Genomic DNA, 21,911 nt, shown 5'->3' with positions numbered 1-21,911 from the left:
TGTACTTAACTTGTCATACTTAGTACAAGTAATAAGTGAGAGAACCAAAACTGAAGGCAAGTCTGTCTGATGCCATGGCTTTCATCTTTCACTGGCATTGCCCTGCCTGCAACTCCCTTGGAATGAAACTCTTTGGGAAAAGAAGGGGAAACTATGTGAGTAACTAAGGACTGTGGTTTCTAGAGCGCTTGAGTCATGAACTCCCCACGGTGAGGGCATGCTCTTGTCAGCCTCACTGTGTGCAGGCATTTATTTTGCTTGGGACCAAAGCTAAACATTAACCCACTCAAGCTTTGCCTTTGCCTTTCCTTTTCCATTTTCAGATTCCCGTGGCTCCCAGTGGCTTTAGTCAGATATACCCTATCTATTATTATTCCCTTCTAAACGACTTCTGGGCCGTGATGACAGCATGTTTGGAAACACCGTGGCATATTTGCGGTAATTAAACTTCATGCCGATGTCTGGATCCGGGGCTTCCACAGGCCTCATGACTCCAGCATTGCCCGGGAGCCCCTACGTATGCCTTCATTTGAGGAATCTCAAGTGAGTGCTTGTGGCTCCTTCTCCCCAGCCTCAGAGGGGAGAAAAATTGCTGGCCAGGCATTTCCAGAGGGCTTCAAGGGGATCAAAGAGAGAAAAGCAAACACTGAGGGAAAATGTGCTATTTATTCTTGGAACAAAGTTTCATTGGCAGCTTTCTCCTCTCCAGTAATACTTGTTTTCCTGAAAGGATTACACTCGCGTTAGCTTCCTCCCACAGGATTTAGCTGCCACTCAGCTCATGACCTGTAACTTCTATCTCCCGCCCCCTCCCAACCACGCTTTCAGTTTTCTCACAGGCTGGGCAAAAATTAAAGAGATTAAAATCATCCATGAGAAAAAGTGGGTTAGTGCAGCTGCTGCAAATACCCTGCGTCAGCAGCCCAAGTCAGCAGCTCAAATAAACTCGGCCATGTGAGTAGTGTTCCCGGGCCACAGACAGGGAATCCCAGATGCTTTAGGGCTTGCTCCTTGGTGAAGGAAGGAGAAGGATTAGGCTGAGAGAGGAGGGCTGCCAGGTAGAGGTGTCTTTCTTTGGGAGAGCAATTCCATTTGTGTTTTTCATGGCCATTTCTGCTTTTAATTAAGTAATGAAAGAAATTCATGGGTGGTTATATGGCAGAGTAATTTCTTAAGATATTTACTTGTGTCTTGGCTTCTTCACTGAGGGTACTCTTTGCCTCAAAAAGGCAGCAAGACCCTGTCATGCCCTTGTCTTTCAGTGCTGGTTGTTGCAGGGCTGAAAACAGGAGGAGACATCCCTATTTCTGTTTTTGTTTCAGCTCCCTTTGCACCTTGAGGAGAATCGTGCTGCTTCGTGATGGGCAGGAGTGGGAGCTTTGTCTTTCTGAAGGTACGCATCCTGACTGGAGACTAAGGGAGTCCCTGGATATGAGAGAAAGAACAGTCACTGGGGTGGCCTTGAAGTATGCTCATCTGGACCTTGCTTTTCAACAGCACCAACAATGAGAGCAGCTGAGGGGTGGGGTCGAACTTTCTAAACATCAAGGGCTGTGACCTTAAGAATCTCTGTGAAAAGAAGCCCTAGGCCCAAGCCTTAAAAGAACTTGTCTCAGGGCTCCATGCTATTTTGGACAACAGGCCTGGATGTGGTGACCAGGTGGACAGAAACTCTTTGCATGCTCTGCATCATCCACCTCCATCTGACCCTGGACTTCCACCTGACTCTGGGAAGGGACATTTCCCAGTAGTAACTGAAATGAAAATTTTCTGTGAATTGAATAGAAAGCTCAGGACAAATTATACTAAATCAGAGAAATAAAAGAAGGGTGCATTTCTTGTGCCCTAATCATGTGGTAGATGTGGTGTGCAAACTTGAGACAGAGAGAGAAGAACAAAACCTATTGCTCTCATAAGACTCGATCCAGGAGAGGTAACAGGGTGCAGAGCTCTACAGTGAAAATGTGTCACAGATGCCTGGGACCCAGGTGGGGTTGCTGCCTCTGTTTAGGGGGAGACAAAGCTTCCCAGAATTGCTCACCCTTGTCCTCAGTCTTAAAAGATGAGCTAGAATTCTTTAGTGGAGGATGGGGGTGGAGTCAAGAACATTCTGTACAAAGGTACAGAAGCGTGAAATAGCATAACATGTTTGTGACTGCAAAAAGGTTGACATAGCTGAAGCATAAGATGGGCTGGTACTGAATGGCTGGGAGAGAAACGCAGGGGCTGACCCTGAGGATGTTGATCCCATGCTAAGGAGACCTGATTTTATCTTTTAAGAGATGGGCAACCCCTGAAGCATTTTAGCAATGTGAACCAGATGTGTCTGTTTGCTGAGCAAAGGTAGTTAAAGAAGGTCACAGAGGAGAAATGATCACAAAGGTAGGTGGGGATCTAGGAAATGGAGAAGCATGGAAGTGAAAGGAGGAGGAGGTGTGAAGAAGGACGTGGCTACAGTGGCAAGTACTGCAGGGAGATGAAGAACAGTAACGGGAGGCAGCCAAGGGGGACTTTAATGAGGGCAGGTTTAGTGGCATGTTGGGGACAAAATCCAGACCACCATGAGCTGAGGGTTGAAGGGGATTAAGAAAGTGAGGTGAGTGAATACCATTTGTTTGAGAATTTTGGTTATGAAAAGAATTAAATATAAAGAAAAATATCTAGAGATAATTAAAAATTATTAAAATATTAAATTAACATTAAATAATTAAGAAGTCAAAAACAATATATGTTGGCATGGATGTGATGAAAAGGGAACACTTTTACACTACTGGTGGGAATGTAAATTCGTACAACTACTGTGGAAAACAGCATGGAGATTCCTTAAAAGTTCTAAAAGTAGAACTACCATTTGATCCAGCAATCCCATGACTGGTTATCTGCTCAAAGGAAAAGAAGTCATTATGTGAAAAAGACACATGTAACGCATGTTTATAGCAGCAGAATTTGCAACTGCAAAGGTATGGAACCATAGCTCCATAACTTGCATATTTAAGTGCCCATCAACCAACCAGTGAATGAAGAAAATGTGGTGTATATACACCATGGAATACTACTCAGCCATAAAAAGGGACAGAATAATGCAGAATAATGTCTTTTGCAGCAACTTGGATGGAGCTGGAAGCCATTTTTCTTTCTTTTTTTTTTTTTTCTTTGAGATGGAGTTTTGCTCTTGTCTCCCAGGCTAGAGTGCAATGGGACGATCTCAGCTCGCTGCAGCCTCTGCCTGCCAGGTTCAAGCAATTCTCCTGCCTCAGCCTCCCAAGTAGCTGGAATTACAGGAGCCTGCCACCATGCCCAGCTAAGTTTTGCATTTTTAGTAGAGATGGGGTTTCACCATGTTGGCCAGGCTGATCTCAAACTCCTGACCTCAGGTGATCTGCCCACCTCGGACTCCCAAAGTGCTGGGATTACAGGCGTGAGCCACCACACCTGGCCTATTCTAAGTAACTCAGGAATAGAAAACCAAATACTGTGTGCTCTTACTTATGAATGAGAGCTAAGCTATGAGGATGCAAACGCATAAGAATGATATAATAAACTTTGGAGACTTGAGGGGGAAGGTCAGGAGGGAGGTGAGGGATAAAAGACTACATATTGGGTACAGTGTATACCGCCCAGGTGAAAGGTGCACTAACATCTCAGAAATCACCAGTAAAGAATTTATCCATGTAACCAAAAATCACCTGTACCTCAAAAATAATAAAATTAAAATTAAAAAAGAAAGATATCTAGAAATGGTTCCAGAATCTTGAAGGTTTAATATTTATTTATCATCTAATAATAATTATTTAATATTAATATTAAATAACATCATTTATTATTAAAATTATTTGATAATTATTGACCAGTAATAATTATTTGTTTTAATTATCTCACAATAATATATTATTAACATAAACATGGGGGAGGTTCAGGTATGTTCAAGGCAGGAGAAGGAGGCAGTGGGAAGATTAAAGACAAGGAGAGAGGAAATAAGGATGAGGAGGAAGGGTCTGGCAAGCAGGGGATTTGGCACAGAGAAGAGCCTCCCCAAACCAAACTTCCCATGTGCCCATGGAGTTTGAAGTCACAGGAAGCTCTGTTGCCCTGCATATCTCATGACAAGTAAACCTTATGCTTCTGGGAAGTATAGCAAGCCATTTAAAATAATCAAGAGTATTGTATTGTTAATACATTAATCAAACCTGCTAATTTAACAGATTCCCAGTGTGGACTAAAAATGAAGCAAGTGAATTAGCCTTTCATTTATTAGCTCTCCTTCTGTTAGGATAACAATCTTAGATTGCTCATTTACATCTACAGTAGATCCCAAACTCCATCAGCTGTGTCCAGACGCAGGCGGCTGACTGGTTGCTGGTTGCAGACACTAGTTTAGAAATGGAAATCACTCCAATCTGGGCACTGGGGACATGAACGCATTGCCATCCAGTTGGTTTGATTAGATCTAGCATAGCTGTGCATAAGGACACTGTGTTCCAGAACTCGCAACCATGAAATCTAGAATCGAAGAATGGATTAAATGCATGCACTATGGAAGTTTCACAAGTTTGGACCCCCCTCAATAATCTGTTCTGGTTAGTGTGCACTCTTCAAGGAGATTAAGAGCTTGGTAAAATGTGCTCTCTGTCCTGTGTTTTTTATCTTTCAGACCAAATCATTCTCAATTTCTTGGGTTCACACCTTTTATAGAGTTACAGAAAATAAGTCTTTGAGGAATTTGGAAGAGTTGCAGGTAGTCTCATAATGGAACCCTGAAACAGGGCTACATAGTGTCCAGTTCAGGTATGCTATGACGTTGACCTAATTTAACTCAACATTTAACCTTTATTCCAAACTCTCCTGTATCCTTTTTCTCTAAAAATGTATAGTTTTCTAGACATGCAGGGTAATTTTCAAACATGTCATGAGATTAAAATGTAATGGGATATCTCAATTTTATAATGAGAATCAATGGTATTTTCAATATAAAAGTAAACAGATTTATCTTATTTATTTTTTTGGGGGGGGACGGAGTTTCGCTCTTGTTACCCAGGCTGGAGTGCAATGGCGCGATCTCGGCTCATCGCAACCTCCGCCTTCTGGGTTCAGGCAATTCTCCTGCCTCAGCCTCCTGAGTAGCTGGGATTACAGGCACGCACCACCATGCCCAGCTAATTTTTTCTATTTTTAGTAGAGACGGGGTTTCACCGTGTTGACCAGGATGGTCTCGATCTCTTGACCTTGTGATCCACCCGCCTCGGCCTCCCAAAGTGCTGGGATTACAGGCTTGAGTATCTTATTTTTAAAATATTTATCTATTGACAACTTTTTGGGGCACATGTATATTGTGTCTTAGGATCTAACTTGAATTTTCTTAAAGAACAACTATTAGCCTTTTCTCTAGACATGTTTCATAGTTCCATTGTGTAAATTTTTATAATTGAAATCTCTCGTTTTTATAGAGGTTTCCTGTTGGTTAGAAAGACAGTGCTGTATATGGATGATTTGTTTAAGTTCTGCTTATGCTTATTTAACCTTGTTTGTCAAGATGAAAAAAGTAGAGGAGGTGTCAGCCTGGGCATGAGAATTTCCTATAAAAAACGGGGGAAAAAAAGAACCAAAATTTATACTAAGCTATGTTTATGGTTTAAAAGGGGAATACGTTTGATTAAAAACCTATAATTAATCAGAAGACATGTTGTATTGGGCAGCAGCAACTGGCTAGAGAAATATTTTGATTTCCGCTCTGTTACCCCAAGCAAGATAAAGTGTTTGATCCAAGGGTATTTAAATCTCTATTCTTCTGACTAGGGCCTGTGAGGAAATAATTCAATGAGATAAACCCCCACTCCACAACAGAACAGATAAAGAGGATACTTAATTGATGCTTTTCATTCATTGTTTATCATTTTAGGGCACATAACACATTTTAAAAGGTGAGAGAAGTGATTAGATAGAACATGTGGAAATTTCGTTGCATGACTTATATTCCCTGGAGGTTTTGGTTCCCTGAAAAATTCTTTTAAACAACTTCCTTGTGCTCCTAGCATCATCTCATATTCCTTCATACAGGTAAAACTTTCTTTCTGGAAAAAAAAAAAAAAAAAAAAAAGACAAGGCCTGGAGAACATTGGTTTTTATAATTTTGTTGTCTACATCTGGAATCTAGGATTGTAGAGGGGGTATAACTGTCGACATTGATTTATCTGGCAATTAAACACATCCATTAGACCTTATAAAAAGTTGGCGAAAGGTTGGACTATAAATGAGGCATGCTGCATTCTTTGACCTTTGGTGTCTAGGCGATGTTAGTAGCTAATACTATCAAATGACTAGTTTCATTTCAGCAGGCTGTTGTGGAATGAATGAATGTAAATGCCACTTGGTTAATGACCATCCATGGATCTTAACAGAAGTCCCATTACTTTGCCAGGGAATGTAATAGCAAAAGTGAGACGAGAGAGAGAGAGAGAGAGAGAGAGAGAGAGAGAGAGAGAGAAAGGTTGTCCTCATTTCCCCAAACTAACATTTTAAACAAGTGTACATTTTCTTTTCAAGTTCACTTTTGTTAAGATGAATAGATAGGAAATGACTGTAGGGCAAAGCTTGAAAAAAAATTTTCGGCCTCCTGATTTTCCTAAAGTGACATCATTAATGGTGACACATTGGTGTCTCTGTCTGCACATCCATTAGCCTCTCATCAGGCCATGAGGCAATTTCCTTTGTCTTTTATTATTCAGTTTACATGCTTGCCTTGCTCCATCACTCCTGGAGATCATTTACTACTTCTGGAATTAATAAGAGCTGGAAGTTTGAAGGCTTCTTGTAAATAGCAGTGCCATAGTAGAAGCAGGCAAGGATTCTGGTTTCAATCATTCGTACTTTCTTGGGACAAAACCAGATTTCCTACCTTGTGGGGTAGGAAAATCCCCACATCCTACCACATGGGAATGATTTCACTGACTTATGGCAGAGAAAAGTCCAGGGATTTTTGTCCGTTTGGCATTGTCTTAATGCTCTGCACATAGGAGAGCAATTTTGACGTTTTCCTTTTCCGGGTGACTTTTGAAAATCATTAGTGAATGATCTAAATTGAGTTCCTTACTGTTTTATAAACTTCTTATCTTTGAGGACCTGGATTTTGTCTCTGCATTTCCTACAGGAGTAGCTTTCAATCCTAACCACACATTGTAATCACCTGCAAAAGTTTAAATAAAAAGCCCCACTCCTAGAGATTCTGATTCAATTGGTTTGGTCTGGAGCCCAGCTTGTGATTTCAGAACATGCCCCAGGTGAGAGCTAAGTACATCGTGCAGCAAGGTTGCCAATGGTATCTAGGACAGTTCTCTGTGAAGGGCAGGCAGTCTCCAGGAAATGACAGTTAAGCTGAACTGTGTAACACACAAGTTACACAGTGCCAGATGATTTTGGGTGAGGACAAATCTTGACATATTCTCATTGCAAGCATCTTGTGGTACCTTTAGCAGCTCATCATTTTTGGGTAAACTATAGGAGTCTAAGGGTTTCACCTTAGCTGGTGACTCTGTTTTTGTTTTTGGCTGCCTTTGGGTGTTGTGCTTTAGTTTGCTCATCAGTAAAATGGGGGTAATCAAAGTCTGAGGTTGTATTTCTGCTCGTTTGAGGCAAAAACTGGTAAATATTTCCCACAATGAGCTTTGTGCAAAATCATCAAATTACTGCCATGCAAATGCAGATGGAGTTTTGGAAGCAGAAGCAGCAGGAATGTGCCTGGAGTCTTGTCAAACAGTAGCTGATTAATGGGGCTCAGCCGTGACATGGATGGAACACGATCCTCCTATCAAATCTTGTCATCACGACATTTGTGCACTGAAGGAATGCCACAGCCTCCACTCACTGAGCATTAAAACTCTCACATCTTCTTTGTATTAACCAAAGGGGCCCTGGCTTCTAAACCTTTTCCATGAACTGGATGTTCTGTTGGCCACAACTTCAGTGCGGGGGTGGGTGGGTGGTGGTTCCCTGCTCTGACCACCAGTGCCATGGGAGCCCTGCACACTCTGCTGGCATTACCTGCCCACATCTGCAAGGCTGCTCACACTGAGAGCTCCAGCTCTCAGCCTTGGGCCTGGAATCAGGCATGAAGTTGTTACTTGAGATTCTGAGCTGCAGATCCTGGTTTCCTGGGAACCCTTCTCTTCCTCTAATTCTTCATCTCTGGTTAGATCTAGAGCTGTACACCGTGCCTGGGACTCCCTATTCCTCTGCCCTTCCTGTATCAGCCTGTGCATTCCAACCTCTCCTGTGTTTCCTGACCACCTCCACCCTGAAGGCCCATCCAGCAGACCCTATGAGACCAGGTTGGGCAGCTTCAGAAGGTAGCCTTTGAGCAACTGCCCTAGTCTAGCAGAGGCTTAATGCCCCTTTCTCACATCTGACCTAAAGTCTTAATTGATATTTAGCACTGTTCTGTAAATATGTCTCCCTAAAAATGGAAAACAGCTATTTCTCTCTTTTATAATAGTTGTGCTGAGTGGGCCCTCTCATCTTGGAATAAATCACCCCAGCGTTTTCAGTTTCTCTTAACAGTCTATGGGTTATCTCCCTTCCTTTCCTCTCAGCCTAGACTGTCAAGCCACACACAGTACCTTCAGAAAAGAGCAACCAAAGGCAACTTATTTTGCAGGTAGGAAAATGAGACATAGAGAGTTTTGGTGACTTGTAACCATAACAAGTGAATGAGACTTGAAATGAGGATTCTCCCCTCCATAGAATGGGGGTCTGTGGGGTGGTGGACATGAACAATGATGCAATAGAATGCACACTTAAGAAACTTGGGCTACAGAGATGAACAGATCTTCATGTCGTTCCAGTTTTCTTATTTATAAAATAAGAACAAAAATGCTTAACCAATCAAGATGTTGTGTTGATTAAAAGAAATGTACGTGAAAAGGACTGGCATAGAGTTTGGTATCTAAGAAGCTCTCATTAAAAGCACACACACACACATGAACACACAAGTGCATGCAAGCATGGAGTTAGTAGCTTTGAGGGGTTTCTTTCCAAGGTGCAGTCATAACCCATAGGTCCCCTGACATAGCTCCTGGGAGAATCTACCCCTGTAGGATCCTTAAATAGTCATTTATCTCAATGTTGGCCTTCATGTAGGGATGCTTCTGTGGTCGGCACACAAACCTCTAACCTATGATATTCATACATGGCTGTGACCTGGGCTGATACATGTAGTATTACATCAGGAAACCCCGCTTCTCAACACTGCCTCTCCATCTGCCTGCTGGAAAGCTGGAGAGTTAGGGGGAGATCTGATGATGGCAACTTGCATGCCAGAGTGTGGAATTTGGAGTCAGGCAAGTGTGTATTCTTTTTACAGATAAGGAAAAAGAGGGGAGTACTTACTCAAGTTCAGAGAGTAATTTAGTGCTGTCTGAGGCTAGAACCGTGTTCCCTGATTAATTGAGGAAACAAGGGCCCTTACTACCAGACCAACTGCCTCCGTATGAGACTGGGATAACTTGTCTTTAAATCTTCATCTACAGATAGGTGTTGCTTTCGTTTCTGAAGAGCAGCATTTCAAGGTAAAATAAAGTAGCTCTTGAGTACATCTAAAACAGTGGTTCTCATCTCTGGCTGTATGAGATCATCTTGAGAACATTAGAAAAATACTGATGCGGGAGCTCCACCCCCAGCAATTAAAGAAGTATTTGTGAGGGTGGAGCTGGGGCCTCCTATTGGTTTTTAAAGCTCCCCAGGTGTTTTTAATATACAGCCACGGCTCCATAGTCTAATATACAGTCAGCGGGCAGTGCTTCCAAATTCTAATGCACATTTGAATCAACTAGGGATCTTGTTAAACTGCAGATTCTAATCCAGTGGTTCAAGTGTGGCCCGAGTGTCTTCATTTCCAAAAAGCTTCCATGTGGTGTTAATACTGCCAGTCTCTGGACCACACTTGGAATAGTAGCTCCAGAAGGTACTCTGGGATTCTGTTCATCCACTTGGTCACTGACTACTCTAGACAAAGGCCTGGGAGTTACGCTCTCCTTCATTCTCTCCTCATCTTCTCCCTATCCGGCCCTCGGTCTTCAGATCTTGTCAGTTCCACCCCGCTGCTTCTAGCAGCTCCTCTCCATTCCTAACAGAATGGCACAACATTTTCCTCCCTGTTCCTCACTGCCACTGGCTGCCCTGGCTGTGTTCTTTGCTAGACCGCCTCCTGAGGGTTTTCTTATCCCGTCTTCCCTCTGTCCATGCTTTTATTTTGACTGTGTAGAAGTCTCTTTCACTCTGTGACCCATCTCTTAATAGATCACTGCATCCCGGAACCTGCTCTCTTCCTGCACTCTCCCCTATGACGATTTCCTAGGAACAGGGTGCCCCTGCGCTTGTGTCTGTGTTTTCAGCGCCCAGCTCAGCGCCTATCACTCAATACATACTTATTGATTTTAACAAACAAAACTCCAACCCTGAAAGAGAAAGGCCAAACAGAGGCCTCAGCTGCATTTCTTCCGATAAAAATGAACATTCCTTCGAGATTATGCATCAGGCTTTAACTTCCCACTCAGAAAAAAAAAAGGCGATCAAATTTAACAAAGTAAGTGGTTATTTCCTGTCTGAGTTGAGTGGTTTAATACAGGCTCAAAGCAGGCGACGGGACAGGAATGAGAGGATGGATGCTGGCAGGGGCTTGGAGGTCTGCTTTCAAATCTGGGGTCATCCCCGCAGGGGGAACGGCTGGAGGACTGGGATAGGGTGTGGACGGCCGATGGGGAACCTCCACCGCCCTGCAGGGGCAGCGCGGGGAGGCAGGCGGGAGTTGGGAGCGTGAACTAACTTGGCGCGGAGGGAGGTGCCGCACGCTGCAGCCGTTCAGGTTTCGCGTCTTGCGGGCGCCCACATGGGCCGCTGGCTTGCAGAAGGGGGCGGGGGAGAGGGAGGGCAGGTCCGGAGCCAAGCGGGTGGAGGAGGGGGGAGATCGAAGGAAATGAGACAACCTTTTCCTCCCACTGACTCGTGCTCCTCCAGCTTCTGCGGGGCTTGGCGCGGCCGCCCGTGAACATCCAGGCCGGGACCCTAAGTTCCCAGGCCAGCCCTGGCCCAGGCGGCCCCTCCGCCGGGATTTCTTTCCGAGGCGCTGGTGCCGGCCCAAGCCCCGGGCAGCGCTTTGTCGCGTCCGCCTCTCGGTGATCGGCTCCGGGTTCATCTGCTCGGCCCCGCACGCCGCGAGCGCAGTCCCCGGAAGTGCGCGCCGGGGCCCCGGCGAAGGTAAGCGGCGCCCAAGAGCGCACCCTGGGCTCCGAAGTGCCCCGCATCCCCAGCGGGCTCCGGCTTCTCCGGAGCGCCCCCTTTTCGGAAACACCCAGAGCACTTCTGACCTGAAGCCGCTGCATTGTTCCCAAGCCTCTGCCCAGGTGTTGTAGGCTGGGTCCCACAGGGAACTCTGCTTCCCAGCGCTTTCTTTTTTGCTTTCTCTTCCTCCCACTTTCCTGTTGCTTCTCTCGCCCCCTACTTCTTTCTGGATAAAACGACTCTCAGCTCCCTGCCTCTGCAGCTCAGCGTCGGAGAGCAGGTCACTCCCAATTCTAACGCTCTCTCCTCCTGCGCTTCTGGGAGCTGGGCTGAGCCTGATTGGCTTCGATCCCGAGCCTGCCGGGGACAGACCTGCCAGAAATGTACGTGCTGCACCGTGGACTATTTACCTGGTTCGTTTCGGAGGCATCCAGCTCGCTGCGCGCATTTGGCGACCCCCAGAACCCCAAAAGTAGAGTGGATTGGGGAGAGGAAGGCTGTTGGCGCCCCCTAAAGTCTCAGTGGGACGCTCTGCTGGTGGAGAGTGCGCGCAGACAGTCCAGGCCCCTCTATCTGGGGGGCCTACGTGGGGGTCCCCACCCCTACGATTGCGGTGTAGGGGGAGGTGTTGGCACGAAATACGGAGCACATTTCGGGCATGGAGGAAACGAGGATGTCCTGGAAGGAGAGGAGTGCCGGCCACATCGTGCTGTGTTGGCTTGCCATGTTGCTCTTATTAACTGCCTGAGTTCTCATATCAAGCCTATGCCTAGGGACTCTTACACCTATTTCACACACGGGCACAATGAGTTGGAGCCACACAGCTAAAGGGCCCAGCCAGGATTCAGGTCCTAGCTGGTCTATACCACACACACACTTCAAGTCCAGCCCTACGGAAGATTCCTCTGTTCAGTCTGAGCAAGAACCACCCCCCACCTCCTTGCTCCTAGTACAGGGCACCAGGCTTTTCCCTTTTTGACCGAATACACCTTGATTCTGTTCAAACCCAAGCTACTTATTTAGTACTACTGTCCTCTGAGTTCAGCAGCAAGCACTGGGGTTTCACCTTTGAACCTTATTCTTTCAACCCCTTCTTGTCATCCAGTCTGTCACAAAATCTGTAATTCTGTTCAGAAGGCTGGCTTGAATCTCCTTTCCACAAAGGCAGCCAAGCCCAGTGGCCAAGAGCCCAGGCCCTGGAGTGAGACCCCCAGCTTGAATACTGGCTGGGGCCTTTCTGTACCTTTCTGTAGCTGCATTTCCTACAAAAAAGGGATGCTAGGGCTTAAAACAATGGTTTTCAATGGAAATTTTGATTTTGCTTCCCAGGTGACATCTAGCAATATCTGTAGACATATTTGGGTATCATGATGTAAGTAGAGGAGGATCTTATTTATCTGATGGGTAGAGTCCAGGGATGCTGCCAAATATCCTGTATTGCACAAGACCTTTGCTCCCCTGCCCCACTTTGGTTCCAGCCATTAAGAATTATCTTGCCTAAACTGTTAATAGTGCTGAGGTTGAGAAGCCCAGGTTTAATGTATCACTTGATGAAGACTGCCATTATTTCCAGCTCTCGTCCTTTTATCTGCTCTAGTTTGGCTGATTATACCCCCTTCTGTTCCTGTCTTTCCCTCCCTTCCAGTGCCAGAATTCTGTTGCTAAATCCATAATAGGTCATACTACTATGTCGCCTAAATACACTTGTTGGTCCCCCATTGCTAACAGAAGGTATTGGAATTGATTAAGATTTGAAAATCACTCTTTACAGAATAAAATGTAACCCCCGACCTTGTACACATGGCCCTTCACAGTTGGCCTCATCTTATGCCACTTCCTCAATATTCCTCGTTTCCCTCCAACCCACTATTCTTTTGGTATTCTAGGTCCTGACTTTTTGGAATGCCCTTCTTCTTCCTTGGCTGACAATCATTCTTTGAGACTAGAGGACAAGTCTCCTTTTGGGTCTTTACCCATCATTCTTCAGTTCCTACAGACAGTTTTGTTGCTCCCTGCCCTTCCGCAATTGGGGAAAAGCCTCAGCCTCAGCCTCTCTCCCCACTACTTTTTTTTAAATACATCTCTCGGGTAGTATTTTGTTTATCTCTCCGCTGGTCTTACATACTTAGAATCTAGCTCAGTGCCTTCCATGCTCACAGTGATGGCTAAGCTTTCAGGCCTTGGAGTCTGGCTGCTTGTGTTCAAATCCCAGTTCTGCCACTTATGAACTCTGTTAAAAGTTAATTACTTAATCTTGGTCAAGTTGGCTCAGTCTGTCAAAGCCTTCTTGGTAAGAAGAAATGCCTGCCTTCTCTGCAGATGAGTATGACTAACTAATGGAATAATAATCATTCATCTTAATACTGAGTGCCTACCTAATTCCAGGACATGGTTCAAGTTTAGCATTTTATACATTTTTACTCATTTAAACCCTATAATGTCCTCTACAGTTACTACTGGTATTGCCCTATTTTCCTGACAAAGAAACAGGCAAGGAGAGGCTAAGCAGTTGCTCAAAGTCACATAGCTAATGAGTAGTAGGGCCAAGATTCACACAGACATCTGGATTTTAGAACACATACTCTTCACACTATGCAGGTAAAGGGCTTAGCCCAGTGCTTGGCATATAGTAAGGGCCCAACTAATGTGAGATAAGGTTTGTTAAGTGTATTAAAGACAGCCTAAGTCCATTGGGTTTTCCACCTGCATCATGCTGTGATTTAAGACTGTGCCATTATTTTTACAACTCTTGTTTCTTTCCTTGCCTCCTTGCCCTGCCTCCAGCCACAGAGGGGCAGGACATTGGGGTTAGTTCCCAGCACCACTGATCTTGATGCTAAATTGAGCGTAAGTGTACATAGTCAGGGCTAGAAGAGTATTAACTCTTTTGGGATGGGGGGATGGAGTCAACATACACCTGCCTGAAGAGAGAGCTACAATCTTGGGGTCAGAAACTCTGTGACCTCAGCTTTGTTCCTACCAAGCATGTGCCCTTTGCAATGTGCACCTAGTGTATAAAAATTGGTGAAACCAATTGATGAATGAGGGATGGATGGATAAATTCCACCAGCTGAGTCTTCCACCTTATACGTGATCAGGTGCAGAGTACTTCTCTCCACATATTGTAAGGCTCATTTATCTGTTGAAGGTAAAACTGGCTGAGGGAATTTAATGAGCCATATGGGGTGTTGGAGAAGCAGATTTGGAGCCACTCACTGACCCTCTAGGTAAGTTGTGTTTGACACTGGATACTTGGTTACAACTGATCACCAAACTAACTTGGAATCTTTTGTTTCCTCTAATGCAGCCTTGGCTTTGAAAGCCCACTCCTTGCTAGTCCCTGGACCACTTGCTCTGTGGGCTAGACTGCCTTACACAAATTCTTGCACTTTTGTGTACTCTGGCTTCCTCCACAGCTGTCCGGCACAGCTGTAATCCCCCTGAGTTTGCTTGTTTTGGCAGGTTGTCTCCAAAACTGCAGTGGGATGAGGTCACCTGGCGCGTGTAAAGCCTTGTGGTTTTGTTAGGGGCCAGGGAAACACTCTAGTAAGTGCTGCTTTTGAGGGTGGAGTAGGGTGAGAACTTTCCTGCCCATTGACATCCAAGACTCTTCAGATCCCCATAGCAGGGTCCTCAAACCCCTTGGCTGGTCCCTGGCCTTTTAGGAACAGGGCCATCACCTGAGCTCCACCTCCTGTCAGATCAGCGGCTGCATTGGATTCTCATAGGAGTGCAAACCCTACTGTGAACTGCATGTGTGAAGGATCTAGGTTGTGCACTCCTTATGAGAAGCTAATGTTTGATGATCTGAGGTGGAAACGTTTCATCCTGAAACTATCTCCCCCTATCCATGGAAAAATTGTTTTCTAGGAAACTGGTCCCTGAAGCCAAAAAGGTTGGGAACCACTGCCCTATAGCACTGCCTGCCCCTTCAGACACCAGACTCTTACTGTCTCCTGGCACGATTCCCTCTCCTATCACTAGCTGGGTGACCTGAGAAACAAATTCCTTCAGGATATTAATAGCTGGAGTAAAAGACCCGAGATCTCTGGGCATCACTTGTATTTATACTGAGGCTTTTATAGCTCGGCACAGAAGATAAACGAGCCCAGGGTGGGAAGGTCAGGGGGATGTCAGGCTTGGTGCCAGGTCTCGAGGCCTCTGGTGTCATATCTTGTTGGCTGCCACTTTGGGTAGCACCTTTTAACTGACCTGCAGCAGACTTCTAATGAAGCTGGCCCCTGCTTTGTGTGTCTAGTTCTAGGGAGATACACTTTGCCCTGTTTATGCCTTGAGCTGTATTCTCTGTGAAATGTACTCTGTCGTTTGACTCTGTGTGAAACCCCATTTAGCGCTGTAAAGGGCATTTGGTCTCAGACTAGAGTGGTAGCAGAATCCTGAGGTATTAGTGTGGGCTTGGAATACATGTGCAATAAGTAGCTCTGTGCAGGTGCCAGAGACACAAAGATGGAGACCTGGTCTGTAGCATCAAGATTGCAGTCCATGATATATGATGAACATGTGAATAGATCATCAGAGTGTGTTAAATAGAATAAAAGATCTGAGCAGAGAACTGGAAGCTCAAAGGAACCAGCACTGTCTCTGCTAGAAGAGTCAAGAAAGGTGTCAGAGAGAAGAGGATATTTGAGCTCAGCTTTAATGTGTAAGCGGGAGTTTGGTGAATTTGAGGGGACTGGTGATTAAAGAGCATTACAGATAGGAAACAGCATGTGTAAGGGTCAAGAAAGGGACTGGAAGACATGTAGGCATTTGGTGGCGGCTGGAGGGCAGAGATGGGCCTAGGGAGGTGACTTTGACATTTTACCCGTCCAGGAGTTTGTCTGTGTACTGTTTCTAGACAATGGAGTGGGCATTTAAAGCTCAGGTGTGCTGACTTCTTTGAATAGTGGCTCTGCCTCTTATCTCTGCTGGCCTTGTTTCCTCCTGGGGCAGTGGGACCAGAGCCCATGGGTCAGGGACGGACACTGTCTCTAGTAAGCAAAGAAATCCCAGTCAAAAACAAAACTGAGCTGGGAAGTTGTGGGTGGTGGTTGTGTTTTCTTTTCAAAGTCCTAGCTGATGAACTATGTGAATGGCCCCTCCAGAGTCTGGGTTTTTGAACAATTACCTTTAGAGCATCCAAAAGTCCGTATGAATTGCTAAGCAATTGCTAAATTTCTCCTGACTTAGAGAAGGAAAGAGAAACAGAGGGAAGGAAAGAGAAAAGAGAGAGAGAGAGTGAGTTTTGATGCTAAAGTCTGTTTCACATAAAATCCAGCCTGTGATCCAGCAGATCAACAGCTATTAGGATTGATACATTTCCTGAGAATTGTATCCTCATTTGCAGCCTTTCTTTAAGCCCAAAGCTGTTTTCATGTTCTGATTGCATTGAGCTCCCCATAGATGATGGGTGCATATGCTTATTGATTAGACAATTGATGTAGGTCCTTCGATAGGTCATCCTTACGCTTTACTCATTTATTCACCACTTAGTGACCCCCTGGCACATAGGAGTCACTTAGTAAGTGATAGATGAGTGAAAGAATGCCCTAGCATGGAAGTCATATTCCTACCCCTCAAGATGTTCATGGCCTGAAGGAAGAGGTAGATAAGAAAACAGCCCACACAGTATGGTGGATTAGTGCCATGACAGAGAAGATACAGTACAGGGGAAGAATTCATCCAGCCAGGGATCGGGGAATGGAGATAGAGAGAATTCTGTCTTCTGGAAACCATCTTTCCTCCAGGGAAGTGATCCCAGGAGTGGTTCCTAGAGATCAGTTGTAACCTGGGGTGGGTGCTAGGCACTGTGCTAAAGGTTTTAGGTGCCTTAATTGCATGGATCCTGACAAACACCCTCTGAGGTCTGTATTAGAGGAGGAATCAGGGTCGCATCCACAGCTAAAAGGGCTCAGACTCAGCCCTTTATCCCTCCCAGACAGCTTCCAAACAGTTGTTGTCATCAAAGATACATTTAGAAAATCTGTTTTCAAGAAAGCATGTGAAATAATGTGGGCCACTGTGGTTGGGATAGGAATGGTCATTTATTTCCTCCCTGCTTTTGCCCCTTTCCTTCCCCCTAGCCTGGCGTCTGAAGCTGTGCCTGGGGGCAGTTAGATGTTCCCTGTTCTGGGGTTCAGCAACCCTCTTCCTCCTCTCACCCCCTCTTTGATCACCAAGGCAGCCTGCATTTTGCCCTCCATGGTGAGAGGAGGGGGAAATGCTGCTTAGTAGATAAGCAACCATAAACTCGCAAGGAAAAGAAGACTTTTTACACAACACCTGCTGTAATTTAAGCCTCTCCCCTTTTGCCCTCCCCACTCCTGCCCTTGTCACTCAGATGGGGCCAGCGGTAGCTGCAGGGAACAGACTTCAGGGGATCTTGTTTCTGCAAGGGACCTCGATCAAAAGGGCTGCCTTAAGCTGTCCTTCTCCAGGCACCTCCACAAACACACTCATCTTGTCAAGACAAGACAGGCCGTGGCAGCCCATGGGAGGGGGCAGGTAGGCCTCTTACTGAAGAAGCGTGCACTTCTTTCCTGAGGTCCCCCATCCTGAGTGCCACTTGGCTAAGCAACCTCTGACAGTGGAATCCTTCTTTGTTGCACTGAGATGTGGCTATGAATCTGAGCATGGGCAGAATGAGCACTGGAAGGGAGTTAGCAATGCCACTTGCTGTGAGATCTTGATCCCTTAATCTCCTAGTGGGTCTGTCATACAGGGCAGGAATGGTTGGCCTGGACATTCTCCAATGTTAGACTCTGCTGCATGTCAAAGCGGGGTACACTGTAGGATCTCGTGGAACTCAATGATTTGGTCATTTAGTCTGAAAAAGACACATGAAAGTAAAAGTGTTCCTGTGGGTGTACTCTTGTGCTCGAAGAGACAGCTTGGTGGCCTTGGTGTGTCTGCTCAGCTCAAGCCGCCAACACGTACTGATACCCTGTGTACCAGGCACAGTTCTAGACCCTGGAAACAGAGATGAACAAGATATCTTTGTGCCCAAGGAGCTCGGCAGTCCAGTGGGGAGCCAGATGAGGGAATCAGAGATAGTAATGCAATGTTTTGCTGCCCATCTCTCGTTAGAGTAAGTTCTCTAAAAGCAGGACATGTGTCTTGTTGATTCCCAAATCACCATGGCCTACCATAAACTCTGGCATATGGTAGATGCTCAATCAATGAATGTTGTACTACCCTAACATGCCATACTAGAGGCAATCACAGGGTGCTGTGTGCACCCACAAGAGGGACACCTAAACTCAGCTTAGAGAGCAGGTGAGTCCAAGATGACATACATCAAAGGAGCTGAGCTGGAGTATCCAGGCTGATGAGAAGAGAAGTGGGGCTTAGGCAGATGGGCCGGCGAGAAGTCCGGCATGCCCAGGTGAGCAGGCCAGGGCTGTTCTAAGAAAGGAAGGCAGATAGGTGTGGTTGGGGACAAAGGAAGTAAGTCTGTGAAGGGGCAAGGTAACCACGTCTGGAAGAACTTTGCTAGAGAATTGGAATTTTACTTTGAAGATAGTGGGGAGCTACTGCAGGATTTCACACAGAGGAGAGAACACTAGGTCAAAGTTTTGTTCTAACACTGCTCTGGCAATAGAGTAAATATTGGAGAAGAATAAGATAGGTGGCAAGAAGACCAGTGAGCATGTCATTGCTGTTTAGGGGTTGAAAAAGCCTGGGGTTTGGAGTCAGATACAGCTCAATCTCTTTCCCAGCCATACAATGACTTCTTGTAACTTGGGCTATTTAGTAAATGTCTCCGAGCTTCTGTCTTACCTGAAAACAGAGGACTCTACTTCTCCCTTATGGATGGTGTACATGGTGGTCAGGTTTATGTACCAAGAAGTATGTGAAGTGTCTACTAAAGTGCTTTATTTGTAATTGGCATGTCATACTAGTGACCAGTATTATTTTTAATATTATTGTGACTTACTATCATCTAGGTGAGAAATAATGGGGTCCTAATAAGACACTGGTAATTGGGGTGGATAATTGGGCAGACTCAGGAAATCCTTTGGCAATAAAGTTGACATGATTTGGTGACTGACTGAACGGGGGAGTAAGGGAGGGGCAGGAGTCTAGGATGATTCTGACATTTTGGCCTGGAAGCCAGTGGGAAGGATAGTGAAGATATTCATTAGGAGAGAGAAGGGACAGGGAGGAGGGAGTAGCATTTATAGGAAGGCTGATGAGCTCAGTTTCAGATATGCTGAGTTTGAGGTATTAAGATAGTCAGGGAGAGATGTCTATTGGGCAGATGTTCTGTAGGTTTGACATTCAGGAGGGAAGTCTTAAAGATTTACAAGAAATCTAACTTCATTTGTTGTTAAGAGACAGGATCTCACTTTGTGACCATGTTGGCATGCAATAGTACAGTCATAGCTCACTGCAGTCTTGAACTTAAACCCCTGGGCTCAGGTGATCCTCCTCTTTCAGCTTCCTGAGTAGCTGAGACTACAGTCATATCCCACCATGTCCAGCTAATTTGTCAAACTTTTTGTAGAGCAGGGTCTCACTATGTTGATCAGGCTGTTTTGAACTCCTGGCCTCAAGTGATCCTCCTGCCACAGTCCCCCAAAGCACCAGAATTACAGGCATGAGCTACTGTGCCTGGCCCAGAAGCAAACTTTAACAAAAGGTAGTGAAGTCATGCTGTGGATCAGTTGATTATGGAGGGTTATGGAGTATGGGAAGAGGAATTCTAATAGCTAACGTTTATTGAGTGTGCACTGTATGTTCTAAACACTTTATGTGCATTAATTCTCTTAACAACTATTGTTAGGAGGGACTACTATTATTTTACCTACTTTATAGCTGAGTAAACCTAGGCACAAAGATGGCAAGTAATTTGACGAAGGCCAAACAGCTATAGGTCATGGACCTACGATTTTCAGTCAGCTATCAGGATGCCAGGCCCATGTCAGACTGTTTCTGGGAGTAGAGGTCCTACTGTACATCACTGACCTCAGGGAAGGAGGGAGAGTACCCAGAGAAGTCAACAGGGAAGGGGATGTTCAGAGAGGCAGGAGGAAATAGGAGACTGAGGTGCAGAAAAGGAAAGTTTCCAGGAGAGGGGGATCAACAGTTTCACATGATACAGAAGAATGAGAGATCTGAAAGGTCCATGGATTTGGAAATTCCGAAGCTATGGACGACTTGGTGAGGGGAGTCTGACAGATGAGGAGGGCTGATGAACAAATGTGAGGTGAAGAAGTGGACATACTAAACTTTGGCAACTAAAGCTTGCCTATGAAAGTAATGAGAGAAAAGACAGCAGCTAGAGGTATTAGGTAGAGGCAGTGTTTTAAAGATGGAAAAGACCAGCACATATTTATAGAGTGGCCACAAATGGACCATGCATGCTAGGAAAGGTGTTTCCACGCTTGCTTTTCTTTTCCACAGAGATTTCTAATATTTCTCTCCATATTCTGGATGGCTTCCATGTTGATAGTTGGACGTCATTTAAAAAGTTCTGGATAGGTGTTTCAAGTATTCAGCATTTATCAGGTGGAGCAGAGAAAATTTCCTTCACAATGCCCAGTGGTGACTTATCACTTGTTGTTAAATCCGGACCATGTCAAATTCGGGTGCATTCACTATATCATCCACTGAATTTGCCTTCAAAGTATTCTCCAAGAGAGCATGACATGCTGAAGCTCCATGTCAGGCATGGGGAATTGGTGTCTGCTGTGTAGATACCTGGAGGTAAGAGTGTCAGTATTCCTCCAACGTTTTAGGAGGAAGGAAGGGGACCTAGAGCATAATGGGGTTGTGGGGAGGAGACACTAGCTTTGTACTAAACAAGAGACACCTGCTTCTCTGAGCAAATGGAAAGGTGGTTGGGGATGAAGGCAAATCTATGAGAGAAGACAGAGAGCTGTTTAGATCTTTTAGGAAATGGAAGGTCTATTGTAAGAAGATTTGCTGGAGTGACAATCCTCTGCTTGGAATGACCCTACAGAATTTGACCACTGGCATTTAAGTTCTTAATAATGGAAAAATACTGGCATTTCCTGTCAATGCTTTGTTACCAGACTTAGAGGCTGCATCCCAGAGCCTCCCAGAAGCCATCCCAGAAGATGTTTTTGTCTAGGGGCAAAGACAATCTTTGTTTTCATATGTAAGATTCTTTTGTTCGTATCAGAGGCAGATACCGTAGAGGGTTAAAAGCTTGACTTAAACAAGAAATTCAGCTTTACCTTGGTTCATGTTCATGGTGCTGACATCCCTGAGGCTCCGGGCTGGAATTAGGGTTTGGCTGCCAGCTTCATAGATTTGCCTCGCTTGAAATGGCATCTTTGCTCTTCTTGGAAACATGTCAGTGAAACACATACACCTTCACAGAGGGTCTTTATGGAAAGGGCTCTCCCAAAGGGCACCATCCTGAATCCAAAAGGCCACACAGGAAATGGCCTCAGGATGTTTTTCTTTCCCTACACAAAGCAGCAGCTCAGCTGAATTATTTGCTTGATCTTGAGCCTACAGGTATCAGAAAAAGTAAACACTACATCATTCACGAGTCACATTTCCAGTTTGAAGGTTTCCTGGAGGACAGCTTGAAGGTACGGTAGGACACTGCAGTATGCAAGGAAGGATCATCCCTGCCGGACCCCTCCCTACTCTCTTCCCAGCCATGTCTC

The 21,911-nt window shown here is 45.3% G+C and overlaps 1 protein-coding gene across 7 annotated transcripts in view; it reads left to right on the top strand.

The window, feature by feature from the left end:
- The first annotated feature begins 880 nt into the window (after nucleotides 1-880).
- The window catches only part of EVA1A (eva-1 homolog A, regulator of programmed cell death), a 76,040-nt gene continuing 55,009 nt past the window's right edge, over nucleotides 881-21,911 (top strand). For 2 of the 7 annotated variants that reach the window (XM_032243463.1, XM_032243459.1), the window contains exon 1: nucleotides 10,779-11,244. The gene's annotated coding sequence lies outside the window, so the exon portion shown is untranslated. Of the gene's footprint in view, nucleotides 955-975; nucleotides 1,059-1,322; nucleotides 1,394-2,140; nucleotides 2,383-10,361; nucleotides 10,673-10,778; nucleotides 11,245-21,911 lie in introns of those variants that run through there. The other 5 variants (XM_032243458.1, XM_032243457.1, XM_032243461.1 and 2 more) reach the window with 5 other exon arrangements.

The sequence above is a fragment of the Sapajus apella genome, unplaced genomic scaffold (genome assembly GCF_009761245.1).
Source record: "Sapajus apella isolate SASKATOON/1434 unplaced genomic scaffold, GSC_monkey_1.0 scaffold52, whole genome shotgun sequence".
In the NCBI taxonomy this organism is placed as follows: domain Eukaryota; kingdom Metazoa; phylum Chordata; class Mammalia; order Primates; family Cebidae; genus Sapajus; species Sapajus apella.
Note: the sequence above shows the minus strand (reverse complement) of the source record. Positions and strands in the feature narration are given on the sequence as shown.